This window comes from Peromyscus leucopus, chromosome 5, assembly GCF_004664715.2.
Source record: "Peromyscus leucopus breed LL Stock chromosome 5, UCI_PerLeu_2.1, whole genome shotgun sequence".
Classification (NCBI taxonomy): Eukaryota; Metazoa; Chordata; class Mammalia; order Rodentia; family Cricetidae; genus Peromyscus; species Peromyscus leucopus.
Window position 1 is genome coordinate 105,113,300 of NC_051067.1, and position 16,011 is coordinate 105,129,310.

The window sequence follows — 16,011 nt, forward strand, 5'->3', positions numbered from 1 at the left end:
GAGGATATAGAAATGATAAGATAAAGGGTAGATTTTTGGATCTACTCAGAAAAAAAAATATGGATATGATAAGATAAAAAGGGAGATTATTGCATCTACTTTTAAAAAGGAACTACTTGTTTTAAATAGGATAAGTAATGAAAATTTTTATCTGAATTTGTCAAATGATAATGGACTGGACATTGTTAATATATATAATGGAGTTTTTGTCTGAATCTGTCAAATGTTAATGAACTAGACATTGTTAATGTAATTCTTGACTGCATATATTGTATACACTATTGGATATAGTTTTCCTTATATTAGTTATAGGCCTTTTTAAATTTTAGACAAAAAAGGGGAAATATGGTGATATTGTGTTCCCCAAAATATTGTGTACCCTAATAAACTTATCTGGGGTCAGAGAACAGAACAGCCACTAGATATAAAGGCCAGAAGATGGTGGCACATACACCCTTAATCCTAGCATTCCGAAGGCAGAAATCCATCTAGATCTCTGTGAGTTCAGAGCCACACTGGAAACAGCCAGGCATGGTGACATATGCCTTTAATCCCAAGAAGTGATGACAGGAAGCAGAAAGGTATATAAGGTGTGAGAACCAGGAACCAGAGTCTGGTTAAGCTTTTAGGCTTTTAGCAGCAGTTCAGGTGAGATTCATTCTGGATGAGGACTCAGAAGCTTCCAGTCTGAAGAAACAGGATCAGCTGAGGAATTGGCAAGGTGAGGTAGCTGTGGCTTGTTCTGCTTCTCTGATCTTCCAGCATTCACCCCAATACCTGGCTCGGGTTTGTTTTTATTAATAAGACCTTATAACAATTCGTGTTACAGTTGTATATGCATGTGGAGGCCACTAACAGCCACCAAGTGTCTGCTCTCTCATTCTCCACCTTGACAGCATCTCTCACTGAACCTGGAGCTCACTGACTCACCTGGATTGGTTGCTCAGAAAGCCCCAGGGATCCTCCTGTCGCTATCTCCCTAGCACCTGGATTACAGGCATATGCTACTGTGTCCAGCTGTTTTGTTTTACATGGATTCTGGGGAATAGAACTAGGTCTTCAGGCTTGTGCAGCAAGCACTTTACTGACTGAAGCATCTCCCTAAAAAAGTAAAAATGTAACCAACATGGTTGACTTCTCAGGAAACATTGGCCATATCAGTCATTGTGTGGAGGCAGAGAGAAATGTCTGCCGACATGAAGTGAAACCACTAGCAGAGTGTCATGCCCTCGGCCACAGGAAGACATGGCAGATGCCCTACAAAGGACACGCTCTACCACCTCCCACATAACCTCACTCTGTACACTGAGGGAACCGCGATGGTTCTTCTGAGATTGACCTCACAGAGTTATCTTCCTTCCTGTACTTACAGTACTAGAGAAAATGAGTACCAAAGTCCAAATTAAATATGCATCACAACTCTGATTTGAGCCATGTGAAAACTCCTAAAAGTTGACCATGGTCTCTACCTCATGACTTGGACCTTTTGTTGATAAAAACAATGTGTTAAATATATAGAGATGCATGTACCTAACAATGTTCATTGTCACAAAGAAGTTAAAAAAACTATATTAACCTGACCTGGCTGGCTTACCATATATGACTATTTTCCAGAAGCCAAGTACATGGGGTCAGGGTGACAGAGACACTGTCACATGCAAGGCTGGCATCTATGTGGGAAGAAAGGTAGGCTTCTCCCAGAGTGAAAGACCATCATTTATTTGATCAGTTTCCTAAGGATGTCAACGCTGTCTGAAGACTAGAGCTGCTTCTTCTGTCTAGCCAGAATCAGAAGAACCTTAGGAAAAGACACAAGCAGCAGAGAAGTTTCCTGAAAATGCATGAACTTATCTATGACCATACCACCCTGAACACTCTCAATGTCATCTGATCTCAGAAGCTAGGCAGGGTTTGGCCTGGTTAGTACTTGGGTGAGAAAATAGATGGACTCACATTAAGTATAACCTGTACATGTATATTCAATATTTAACAATTATAAACCTTTTTTCCTTCAACAAAACAGCCCCCAGCTTATATCAGTTGGTGTCTGTGGTCTGTTTTGTTCTTCCAAATCTGGTGCTCAGTCCAACTCTTGGCACACAGTGTATGCTCAGTAAATTTTTGTTGCCTGATTCAACACACCAAACAAGTGAAGAAGGAACATGGTATCTATTTTGTAGATGTTCTTTGTTGGATGCCCTCCCACCAAATTATGGTCAAATATTATCATTCTCAATCTCACAAGAAGTACCAGCAGGGTATTTGAGGAGTGAGTGACTCAGAGTTAGAGTGTGTGTAAATTGGTACAGCAGAATCAGGTTGAGGCTCTGAGGGAGAGGGCCACCATGTATGGTTCCCCACTGCAGCTGCTCTACAGTAAGACTCTGGTTTGGGGACTCTTTAAAGGCTTTGCAGGTGATTCTTATAGCAGCCAGAATGCAGGGTCCTATAGCAATGGTCCTCAGTGTCCTCCCCAGAAGAGTAGCCTCAGCATCATCTGGGTACATGCTAGAATGTATGATGGCTTGGTGCAGACTTACTAAAGACAAAACACAGGGGTGGTGAGGACTTTACAGCCCTGCAGGTGATTGTGTGAGCAAGCCAGTAATCAAAGCTAGACGCTGCTCCTTGTGAGACTCCAGCCCAGCATGGGAAGATGAGGCAGGGTCCCTCCCTTCTGCTCAGAGCCTGAGACACAGAATGGAGACTGCAGGAGCAGCAGCAGCCCCAGGGTACATGTCACTGTTCTCCTGTTCTAAAAATTGCTACATCTGTACATGCAACTGCTAATAAAAATGTCTGCGCTGTGGGGTTGAGAGCTTTATTAATCACTGCTTGAGTGCTCCAGATCGCCCCTTTCCAATGGAGCGCATGCTTACCAAGGGCAGCCTGACACTCACAGTTTTCCTACATCCCAGCTCTAGACCAATGAGGATGTCCTATGAAACTCCATCATCTTCCAGTGGGCTTCTCTGGATTCTTCCCGCATCCTCAGATCCTGCCTGATTCACTTGTTCTCTTTATCCAGTCTTTTCTTATCTCAGGCCCACACAGACTTTATTTTAATATCCCAAGAGCCAGTCCCTTGAAAAGACAAAGTCTGACCTTCTCAGCCTCAGAGGACAGCTTAGCGACACCAGGGGAAAAGGAAAATCCCTTTAGAAATGCCAAACTGGAAAGCAGAGACAACAAAAGAAGACCATAGCATCCCAACATATAAAGGGCGCACAGGAGGCAGGGGCTCAGAGATTCAGTGCCACACAGACCTAGAGTAATATGAATGAGACCACCTCAACTGTGTCCCGTATCTGAGCTGCAGGCTGTACATCTACACAGCTTCTACACAGCTAAAGCAAGGCACCATGGGCTATTAGGACATACTCAGGAGTCTGTCAGAATATTAGACATTATATGGAGCAAAGAAGGGATAGAAGAAAGAAAGTAAGGGAAAGGTGAGGAAAAGAAAGAGAAGCTTGGGAAAGGAAAAGGAAAGAGAGAGACAACACACACACAAATAAGACTAGACACAATTCTCTGTCTCTTGAGACCTCCTTTTGCACTCAGTGTGGTGCTCTGAAAAACCCGCAGCAGGCCCAGTGCAGGGGACCAGTCTTATGAGACACTGGTACTTGAGGAGCCCCAGTCAAATGATAGCGGCCTTTGACTGGCAAAGGAGTAAAGAAAGAAGAGAGATAAAGAGATATAGATAGATAGATAGATAGATAGATAGATAGATAGATAGATAGATAGATAGATAGATGATAGATAGATGGATGGATGGATGGATAGATGGATGGATAGATAGATAGATACATACATACATACATACATACATACATACATACATACATATCAGAAAGAAGATAAAATGATGGCATGACAATGACAGTGTGTAACCTATGCTTACACACTGCCTGTGCACCATGAGCATTCCCAAGGCTTCCTGAGGACAGTCTTCCTCAAAGCTGCTAAATGAGGAGGTTTCTAGTGGGTAGGGAAACAAAAGGCAAGGAAATCTGACCAAGATGTCCAGGGATCATGCCTGCCTGTCCCCTCCTTACTCCCTCACTAAATTCAAGCCCTTGGTGCCCCTGTCTTAGGAGGAAAATGGTGGCCGTAGCACCCACCCTGCTGTGTCCTATGAGGACACACCATTGATTGGCAGAAGTTGAGAGCTCAGTGATGGCAGCTGGAATGAAAAGACAGATAAGGATAGTACAAAGGATCTGTTGCTGAATGTTCCCATCAAAGCCACAACCTCCAGCCAGGCCTGACATTTCACTGGCATTCAGGAAATATGCTTGATTAGCAGCACATGTATAGATGGGAAGGATTGCACTGGCCCTTGGTCACCCTGAATTTTCTACCTGGGAGTTCCCAGGTCTATCACAACATGTCCACACTCAGGGCATTGCTCACAGCTCCAAGGGCTGGCAAGACTCATGCCCATACTACACTCATCTCATTTGGGCAGGAATCCTTCCCCCCCACTTCCACCCCACCCAAACACATGCAGCCTGCCTGCATCCCTGTCCTAGGGATGTGTTTCTCCTCAGTCTTGAGTCATTAAGAAGCCACTTCTCAGACACCAGAGACTGAAATTACAGCATAAGGTGGGGATCACCCTTCAGGGAACACAAGAAAGGAGCCAACTCCTTCTCTGGAAATAGCAGCAGATTCTGCACCAGACTGAGATGAATGATAGCAGGCTCTGGCTGTCAATCGTGCCACCCTCGGTTTCTTCAACAAAGTACAAGTAATGATGGCTTCCTGGCCAGCTGTTCTAAGGAATGGGCCCACATGTTGAAAGCTCAGTGAGTGGAGACTCCATACCCCTTAGTCTTTAACCACACGGACATTCGCACAGCCACCATGTCTGTCTGATACTGCACCCACCTCCACATCAGCGTGCTTCCTCTTCTCCATTTCCAACCTGCTCTAGAATGGGACACTAGCTGTATGCATGACACCAGCTGGAGCTATGCCTCAGGTCCTTCCCACGGCAGGCCCTGAGAAGAGCCTGTGAGGTAGAAGGGAGAAAAGCAGTAGTGTCCACTGCGACTACCTGGTTCCACCTTCCATCCACAGGCTCATTCAGAATGCCCCAGTTTCAGCAGGAAGCCCTCTCCAACAAGGGCAGCTCCTTCTAGGTTCCAGTAACTTGGCTAGCTGATCAAGCCTCAGTATGGCAATAGCTCCATTATTTTGCTGCTTCCAAAGGGCACCACCATCCCTGTTTCCCCTTAACATCCCATCCCCAACCATCGTATATGTTATTGACCTCTCCTCTATTCCCCTATTAGAGGCACCGTGTTTTCTTCTTGGTAGAATGATTCTTTAAGGTTTTAAAGTCTCCCCATCATTTAAAGCACATCTATCAAGACCACCTTTTCCATGGCCAGACCAGACCAGTCTTCCATGACCTCTCTGTGCTGTCTTCTCACACACTGTCTAGCCAGTCATCCTCTGCTTCATATTGTCACACCTCAGTGCACCCACGATCTTCCCTTCAGTCCAGAAGGGTGCAGACCCCTCCTGGATCATTCACCATTGCTCCACCACTCAGTGTAAGGCCCGTGTGCTCTGCAGAGCCTAAAGAGACCAATAAGCATTTCCTCCTTCCCTCTCCCACCCTGGAAACCTCTGCTTCAATCAACATATCTCTTTTCAACACCAAAGACTTTTCATGATGACCTTTTCCCAGCCTGTGACTCACAGGAAGATACAACCTGGGGATCCACACAGAAGCATTCTCTAGTCACTCCCCTCATGCCTGATGGCCTACATCTGCAGAGAACCACAGAACATTGAACCTGGAAAGGAGGAAGATGGCTTGTTCCCAATCCCTCATCTTCTTGATGAGTAAATGTAGAAACACATCTATAAGGAATCCCCGGAGAACATTGATGCATTTGTAGAGAGAGACACACACACCAGCACATGACCTTTAGATATGGCATTTACTAAGGTCTTGTGTGTTCCAGGCACTGTGGCATGATCCAAGGAATCTCCATGGAGATACTCAAGCACTGCACTTGTGTGTCACACAACGATGCTCTAGACTCTGATACAAGGCCCAAGGAATCCCATGCAGCAGCATCTTGCAGTCTGTTGGCTGTCATTAAAGAATAACACTGAAGTCAGTCAAGTACACTAAGAGGAAATGAGAAGTGTCTTAATTCAGAACAAAACTTATGGGTATCAAAAACTCAGTCATCAAGATGTACTTTAATGTGATTTTTACAAACCTCCAAATTAATACTCTCAAATCCATAAGGAGCCAAATAGCAAAATGTTAAATGCAGATAGCATTCATCCTTATACTGGCCCAGCTCTGCTTGACTTTTCTCCCACTAATCTCAGTACTATATCCAATAAAACTTTAATGACAATGTAAAATGGACAGTTTGATAATTTGAGCTTTTAAAATAGTGTGTCCTATGTTATTTAACTTGGTCACTTTTTGGTGTCCAAAGATGAGTTCCCATCTCTCCTCATCAGGGCAGGCTTACTAGCAAATCATTTAAAATATTCAAAATAAAGCCAACTCAGCTATCCTGATGAGTGGAATTAAAAAAAAAATCTGATTTTCAAGATCAAACAACAGACTTCAAACCATGTTGTGCATGGGGATGACACTGTCAGCTCTTAAAGCTGTGATTTCACACTCCCTTGATTTGGGGGTTGTGAGGGAGGAGTACTTCACTGGAAAAGAATTGAGTGATAGTCTCTGGTAAATCAGGTGAATGATTTCATTCAACTTTTGAGAAGAGGAAGCTAAAGTAGAAGAAGCCTTAGTGTGAATTGTTCCATCCTCTTGAGTAAGTAAATGAGGAGAGTCCAGAGAAGCCGCTGACTGGTAGCCTGGTTAGGTTAAGACATGTGATCCTTTTCCAGCATTATCAAAAAGTAACCAAAACATGTGTTCAAAATATGCCTCATCTGATGTATTAGACCACTTCTCCCCAGACCAAGCACACTGAACTTTTGAAATAACAGGTTAGAAAACAGAATTGTATTCATGTGGTTCTTCCCCCTCCCCCCACGGAGCTTGATAGATATCAAAAACATCATAATTCCAGGCACTCTTTGCATTTTGGACGATCAGACAGCTCCCAATGAGTTCCCAACTCCATCTAATTATGACCAAAGGTGACCACCAAAGATGGAAAGTTGGGACTCTATTTGGAATACTTGGCACCACCAAATGTGTCCTGGTCCAGGCTCCCTCTGTGGACTAGTCTATTTGCAGTCATTAACCTCTTTCCTCCCATCTCTGGCCAGCATGGTATGAACTTATAAGATGGCTCTCAAATCATGTTTACAGAAGACTTCCTTGATGTGCCTTCAGTAATCCTATTGCCTTTCCTGTGCCTGTCCATTTATGTATTCATTCATTTGTTCATCCATTTCATAAATATGTGGTGAGATTCTGAGGACCCAGTGGCAGGGGGAGCTCAGCTGTGCTTCACCGAGTTTGGCATCTCCTTTTTCCCTGAGGCCTGTTTTCTCCCTCTCTTGTGATAAAGCAGTTACATAATGTACTCCACTGACATGTTCTCCTTTGTTCTCTTGACTTAGCTCTAGCACCTCAAAGCCAAGTCTTATTCTTTTTGAACCCTCTGGCACAGCAAGACCCCACCCAGAACAGTACTCTGTAAGAATATGGGTGAGAGACCCATCTTTGTGATGATCTTGAATCAATGTCCCAAGAACTCTGCTGGTTACCATATCCACGGCCTTGCCTTGTGACTGTTTCCATCTTTCCTCAAAGTCTCACTTGAGGTGCCTAAAGAGAACAGTGTTGTTTTTCCATCAAAGACAGTGTCAGTGAGCTTGCACAGGACTTTTCTCCACAGTTCTAATCAGTGCTCATTCTTGAGGCAGCTGTCCAACTGGCTACTGAAGGAGTTTGGGAGGCAGCATGCCTAATGTATTGCTTTTGATTGGAAAGTGAGAAAAGAGCTCTCAGTGACCTACTCTCCTTAATTACGTGAAGTAAACACCTCCTCAAGTATAGCCACAGAAGCCTGATTGAGTCTTTGCTTCCTGGCCTCCTATCTGGCCTGCTGACCAGCAGAGGGCAAGTGGAAAGCCAACACCTGCTAAATTGCATAAGCAAAGGGGCTGCAAGCACATCTGCTGGAGGCAGTGGGATTCTGCAGCATCCGTTCTTAATTTGTACTCCTGTTCCCAGATTCCTCCTATATATCTACAAACTGTTCCCATCCTAAACCTTGTAATGAATTATGGATTTGCGTATGAAGGGCCATACCATAGCAGAAGGGGCTTCAAACCTGAAAAGCCATTGAGGTCACTTAGGATTCGTGAAATGGAAACCAGAGCCCAAATCTCTCCACTAGCCTGGCTTTTGTCTTTCCTGATCTCTTCCCTAGATTTGTGACAGGGACAGCCATCTCTACTACAGCCCCCAAAATGGAGCAGGAACAGACTGGATAATCCTACAACTAGACCCAAAGAAGGCTGTGGTAAAGGCAGTGTAACTTTATGGCAACAGCCACAGCCAGTTCGTGGACTCAACAGGAGTGGCACACCGACGACAAATACCAAGCACTTTCTCCTTTTCTGTCTGACCTCCTGTTCACTCACATTGGCCATAAGCAAGAGGAAGCTAAAGTATAGAATGGGCTGATATTCCAGAAAGATCAGCTTCCTAAGACAGAAAGCAAAGGACACCCATACTTATGCAGGTCAAGAGACTGTGTGCCCAATATAAGGATGCGTGAAGTCACACTGACTGCTGAACGATCATCAGTCAGATGTCAGTTGATCTCACTTTCCCTGAGTCCTCTGCCACTGGGATTCACATAGTCTCTTCTATTGAACATCCCACAACCTCTGCCCCTCTTTCTAGAAAGCATTCTCTACCTTGAAGGTAAACCAGTCTTTCAGCTCCAAGAGGGGCCAGTCCCTTAGGTCTTGGTTTTGTTGGGTTGTCACAGTTGTGTTAGCTAAGGCTCTGAGAAACTCCTAATCTTACAGTCTCCTGTACCATGCCCAATGTTATGTAACAACAGCCTGATTTGTCATGATAATTGAGATGGTTAACCACTAGACCAGTCAAATGACTCCTTGTTTGCTTGTTGGTCTGGTGGCATGAAGAATCCACAATGTCCAGATGTCTTAGCTGCAGTTGTGCTTTGGATCTCAAATATCCCCCAAAGGCCTGTGTGTTAAAGGACATTTTAAGGAAATAGTGAAATCTCCCCCAAGGTCGGACCTTATGGGAAGACCTTAAATCGTGAAGGCATATCCTTGAGTGGAATTGGAGAACTCTGTTTCCTTTCCATCCTTTTTGGTCCCTGGTCAGAATGTGAGCACTTTCACTGCACCATGCACTCCTGGTGCTAAGTGTTACTTAGTCACGGGCCCAAAGCAAACAGGCCCTCATCCCCCAGTCTTAAACTAGAACCTCCAAAACTGAGCCACAATAGACGTTGTTGCTTTATAAGTTGATTGTCTCTTGTGTTTTGTTAGGTCTGGAAAGCTAACTAACAATTCAGAAAGTCCTCATCAGTGCTCCCTGGTGGAATGACTGCTGGCCACGAGGACCTCTCAGGTTAGGATATTGAGAATGGCTGTTTAAACAGCTACGGTGCTGCTTATGGAAATCGCATATTTGTCAGTACAAACTTATGGGACAAACACCATTAATCTATTCCACAGCAGAGAAAAGCTCAGCGGAGGAGATTAATTTCCCCCTTGACACCAATGTTGGAGCACACCAGTGTTCAGGCTCCTTCACTTGAGCCAGGCTGCTTCTCACAGGGACACATGGGCTGTGGTTACCTCTTGAGTGCTGCATGCTTATACCCAAATAGTCCTTTGGACTTGGGGGACATGATGTATTCCCTGCAGGCCCCAAACATGGAAGAACTGATAGAAGCAAAATGTTCTCCTCATATTTTGCAGACATTCTGGTATAGTATGCTTCTTCGTTTTGACTGTCCAAGGTCATATTACCTGGAAGAGCCTCTATTACAGCTCCCAGTAATAAATTCCAGGCCTCTGCTGGGAGGCCAAGTGATAATCAGAGATGGAGGCACCTAAAAAGGGCACCTCTGTAAAACCCCAAAGCTCACTCTCATGCCCTTTCAAATTAAAAGAGTTCTCTCTACTAATATATTAATTAAAATGAAAATTTAATAACTGACCTCTATTATTTATTGGCTGTTTTTGGAGAATAAAATATTGATATCCAAAGAGGAATCAATTTCAATGAAAGTTCCCTTTCTGGAGTATGCTTGATTCCTGACACTTAATAAAGAGATAAGTTTACCTGCCGCATCAGTTCAAAGACGTCGGCTGTAAATGTTTATTTTGAACAAATAAGAAGATTATAAGTACTGTCATAAAATACCCTTTCAGGATGTAAATTATTCAAAGCCCTTCATGGGCAGACATGGTCTCTCATGCCTCAATGATCCTGCTATACGCACAACACATTTCATTTATTAAAGCTAGAGAAGCCCTCTGTTGATAAAGCCCCCTAAATAAATGATAACTTTCATCTCCTTCTTCCAAATCATTTCCACAGTGAGCTATGGAATTTGAAATGTTTATGCTGGAGGTGACATGTCAAAAAAAAAAAATCACAGCCTCTGTGAGCCACACATATATCTTCATTGGAAGGCTCAACTCCATGTGGCAGTCAATCCCCCTTAATGTGAGCAGGCCAATGGGTCTTGGCAGTACAGCTTAGCTCTGAGGGCTCATCTTGAATGTCTCAGCTGCAAGATGGAATGCAAAAGCTGGAAATCCAATGGGGCTGGGCCACTCATTCTCAAGCATGACTAAGTGTGACTCAGCATAACTCAGCACAATCTGCATAAGTCATTCAGCCTCTCCAAAAATGATGGTTTTGGTTGGTTCTCTTGCATGGAGGTGGGAATAAGATAGGCACCCATCAGGCAGACTGGCCCACAATGGGTAATTACTTCTAATTGGATCATCAACCATGGTATAGACTCATAAAATCCTCTTCATAGCCTCCTAGAATGTCACAAGGTGCTCAGGGGCTTCTGCCTGCCTTTTTCTGGACATACCTCTGGAGTTTGTTCACATAAAACACCAGAGAAATAAAATAAAATTAAAAAAAAAAAAAACATGTGAAACCCTGTTATTTCAAAGACCCACTGCTCATGCCCTCTATCCCTTGAAGGTTCTTGTGATTTCCTCACTTGGATTCTTTTCCTTTTCGTCTTTCTTCAAATATTTACAGAGTGCTCCTCAAGCCAGTGGGTCAGGTGTTGTTCCAGGCTTTTTACAGATACAAATTTACAAAGTCTTTATTGTGATCCCACAAGAAAGTCCTACTTACTGCTCTGTTCCATTTGCCAGAAGATGGACTTGAACTCCAGGAAGCTAAATTGCCAGTTCAGAGCCCTGTACAGCTAAGCAATAGGGATAATATCTGTACACCGAAGTTTTTGTTTTGTTTTGGTTTGTTTTTTGTTTTGTTTTGTTCTTTGTTTTTTGTTTTGTTTTGTATTTTTAACTGTTCTTATTTCAAATCACACACTTTTTCTTCTCTATTCCACTGATAACTCTGTTGCTCCAAACCCATAGCTCAGTGTTCCTATCCAGGGTTCACATATCCTCCTTGGTACACCTGCGATTCTGCTGAAAATAGGCCTTGGGACTAATAATGGATGATGCAGCTCAACCCACTTGGGCTATCTCTGGACCAGCATTCATCATTCATCGTATCTCAAGTCAAATCTACTTTTTCCATGCTTTATTCTGTTTCTCCTTTTCTTCATCTTTACGGTGGTATCACAGCGATACCTACATTTATATTAGCTACATTGTCATCCTAAAGGTTTCTGACTATATCATCCTGATTCCAAGTCCATACTCACTTCACATTTCACTGAGCATTATGCAGTCATACAACTGAAAACTTAGTATATAGTCTGTATCTAAGTAGTCAGTAAATCTGGAGTTGCTGGTCAATTATTTCATCTCCCAAATTGCATGTAATTGCTGTTAGGAGCATCTACAAGGGACATCAGAAGGTGGGGCCACAGGCTTTGGGGAGATAGATGGCATTTAAGTTCTGTCTATAATATCTTATAATGGATGCTCCTGGATGTATCACTGAGGCACTCAATGTTCACGGAGACTCTACCTTTATATCTGTAAGATGGGCACTGGAAAGAAAAGCTAGATATCAAAGCTGTCAAGTCACTACAGTTACCAAGAGAAACTGCCACCAAAAATATTGTCAATGGTCCTTTCTTTCCTTTCTTTGTTTTCATTTTTCCTCTTCATCTCTACTTCCCTAGCATTAACACATCCATCCATCAGCATCCTTTGTTATAAATGTCACCAGTGTGGCACTATGCTCTCCTTCCTGCTGCTCTGGTGTTTAGGGTGTCTTTTACTGACTCACTGATCGGTTTGACTTTTGTCTCCCATGAACAGGAAAGGGTAATAACTGTTCCAGAGACAAGAACCACAGTTTGCTTTATCTTGAGTGACAGTTGCTTAGATATGTCCCACAAATGCCCTTGAAAGGAATTATTCCCATCAATTGTAAAAAGGATCTACTGGAAGGAAAAAAAGGGAAGCCCCAAACTGAGCCTTATAGCTCCCCATTTGCCTCTTGATGAAGACTCTGCTATTCTTGCATAATACTAGGGAAAAAAATATCTGTTTGTTGTGATGCCCAATCCAAGCTAAATAATTGTTCAAGGGTAACTTCATATGCTCCCAGATTTACAACACACACACACACACACACACACACACACACACACACACACACGTACATGAGGTTTAGAAATCTCCTTGCAAATTCTTCAGAAGGAGAACATTCTCAGAGTTACCTAACATCCAGAATGTAGACTCCATCTGACAATTTTTCTCTTGCAGTTATTTCTTCCTGTCAAGAGCTGACAATCAGACATGCAAAACAAGTGCTGTGTATGAATTTTGCAAAAGTATCACTTTGGGAAAACAGAAACCAAAACAAATTGAGAAATCATATAAATAATTACTTTGAGCTTCAACTCTAACATGAAAAGGGAAGGCATACAAGCAGAAATGCTAATGAACATGACTGTTTAATTACAGGGACCCAGACTAATAAACTGAATTACTCGAGATTTCCAGCTAGCAGCCCATCTCCCTATGTGATCTCAGAGATAAGGGTTCAGTCCAAAACAAGAAAAAATTTTTTGGCTTTCTTTGTCAATGTCCAGCTGGAATGGCAACAGGAAAGAGGAAAGTGAGGCCCTCATGAAGGAAAACTAAGTCCGCCAAGTCCTTGCCTCAATGCTTAGCTGCGTTGAAGCCTCATCAGCATGGGAAGTTACAGGCTTTCACTAGACCATCTTCCATAATTAGAAAATCCTGCCTCACCAGCTACAAGAGTTCAAGCACACGTGCTAAGGGTAAAATTAAACCCAACACAACCACTAAATGGGACTCATTAAGCACCCACTACACAGTGACACTCTTCCCTGCCACACACTTTCTCTGTCTTCATTTTCTATCCCAAAATGATACATTTGCAAAATTCATATGTATCACCTGTTTTGTGCATCTGATTGTCAGCTCTTGACAAGGTGGAATTGCTGTGAGGGCAAAACGCATCAGACTCAGCCAGGTAGATGGTATCAGATAGATAAAAGCAATCATTCCGCTGTATAGCTGTGAAAACCATGATGCCCAGAGTTAGTTAGATAATCTAAAGTCATGTTACTAAGAAACAGAAGGCTCTGGATTCAAAGCTTCGCATAGCTGATACCAAAGCTTGGGTCAGAATTATAGAAAGGATTCTACCTTTCTTACTTACAACTAAAGCATTCATCAGATCATTCTCACACAGATGCTGGGCATGCTTCACATCCCTTAGGATTCAGAAGCAATGGTGCACTGTTGGGTTCTTCCCCTCTTAGCCTACTCCCTTCTCTATCTCAAGGTCTGGAGAGTTTGTTTGGCTACTTTCTAAAATTAAAGCAATTGAAAAATTGTCTAAATAGTGTTTTTTTTAAAAAAAAAAAAAAAAAAAAAAAAAAAAAACCTGTGCCCCAGGGTTCATCTGTGACAACTTATAGGTTGGAAGTGGCTCTAAGTTTTTTTTTTTTTTTAATCATTTACTTATCTCTTTTATATCTTGTGATTCCATATTGGGTTTTTTTTAAATGTTTTGTGACTGGAAAGGGCAGCAAATTCATAAGCCATTAGTATTTGTACTCTAGGGTCATACTCTGTATTTTTCAAAGTATTTGCTGATTTGTTAGGTTCTCATATATACTTTCAGAAGATTATGAACTCCAAAAGATAAACAAAGGACTCAACTCGAGGTACTGACCAAAATTTCATATCTCCTTCAGAACAGAGTTTGCGCCCAGTTCCATGACATTGAACTGATGAGAGTCAGGGAGAGAGGGGTTGAGCCAATTTTATCTATTCATTAAGAAAGCAGTTGATTCAGTGAACATTTAGGCTCCTGATGCCTGGAGAGAAAATAGCACACCACTTCAACACTTATTTCCTCTAGGTGGTAAGATTGTGAAGAAATTTATCGTCATCTTTATGCTTCTCTGTAACATCCACCATGGGTATGGATTAATTTTATAATTAGAAAACATTAAAAATAAGCAAGTATGATTATAAAGTAAGTCAAGGGAATAATGGGAAAACAGAAAGATCTCTGACTCATCCTGGGTGTGGGGTGCTGGGGGGTGGTGACTGATCACTGGGTTCTGGCTCTGAGCCTGGTGTGACAATTATCATTTTATAATCTTCAAGTACAACCTCACGAGCCTCAACTCAGTGTAAAATGGAGAAACTAAACTTGCCTGTATTGATGGAAGCTCTTGGTGATACATGGTAGAAAGAGGTTTAGAAATGAAGAAATTCGTGGTGTCACATAAAAGGGGAGCAAAGGGTTCTCAGTGTGGATATGGCTGCATCATCTATGTATCTGCCTTCCTCCTCTAGTTTTTGTAACTCTCTCCCCATGTGCCTGGAAAAATGGAGACCAACATGTTTGTTCTGATCCTTCTCCAGATGAGCAAATCCAGAAGGAATGTGATTTATCTCAAGGATTATTCTGCCTGACTATACTTAAGCTCAGGCCCCACTAAGAGCTCATCATTGATACAACAAGAAATAGAATGGTACCAGTTGATCCCATGTACCCACTTCTAAGCCTCATAAGTTTTGTTTCCTCAATACCCAGCTCTTGGGTGGCCTGTGCCCTACATGATAAGGTCCTGGCCAATCCAGACAAGGTAAATGTTTCCATGGCCACAGGGTACAATTTATGTGCTGCTTGAGAGTTTAATTAGTTTGTAAAATGCATTAAATGATAAGTTTTAGTAAACAACATGTGAATATTTGTGACAGAGAAAAGACTTTCTAAACCAAGTTGACTACACAAACAATGGAACCTTTTGTCAGAAAAAAAAAAAGACCATAAGCAATGGGGTCCAAAAACAGATATGGTAGCATACACCTGTAATCCCAGGACTCTGGAGGCAAAGGCAGGAAGAGCATCACTCCAGATGACCTTGGGTGACATTGTAAGACCTTGACTATTCCTCTCCTGAGAAGAAAAAAAAAACAAAGAAATTAGGTTGAGAATAAAATCATGATAGCCAAGATTTAGAGAAAGTGGTTCTTTAATTAGACAAAACCTTTCGTGTCCACCATATGAGCTTTTTGTTTGTTTGTTTGTTTTTTATCTATTCTGAAAATTGAGCATAAGAATTCTCCTCCCTCAATAAAACTGCAAATAAATTAGATGTTGAACAAGAACACACACACACACACACACACACACACACACACACACACACATACACACACAAAAATATAGCCTTGAGCTGTTGGAAGATGAGGAATTTTCAGTTTGTCTTTAATAAGATGTATCTCATCACAATCTCCTGTAAGGGAAGTGATAGATTTTGTTTTTAACCTACAGAGTTTAAAATCAATTCCTGACAAGAGTTGGTAGCTCTTAGCCATATAGCCCCA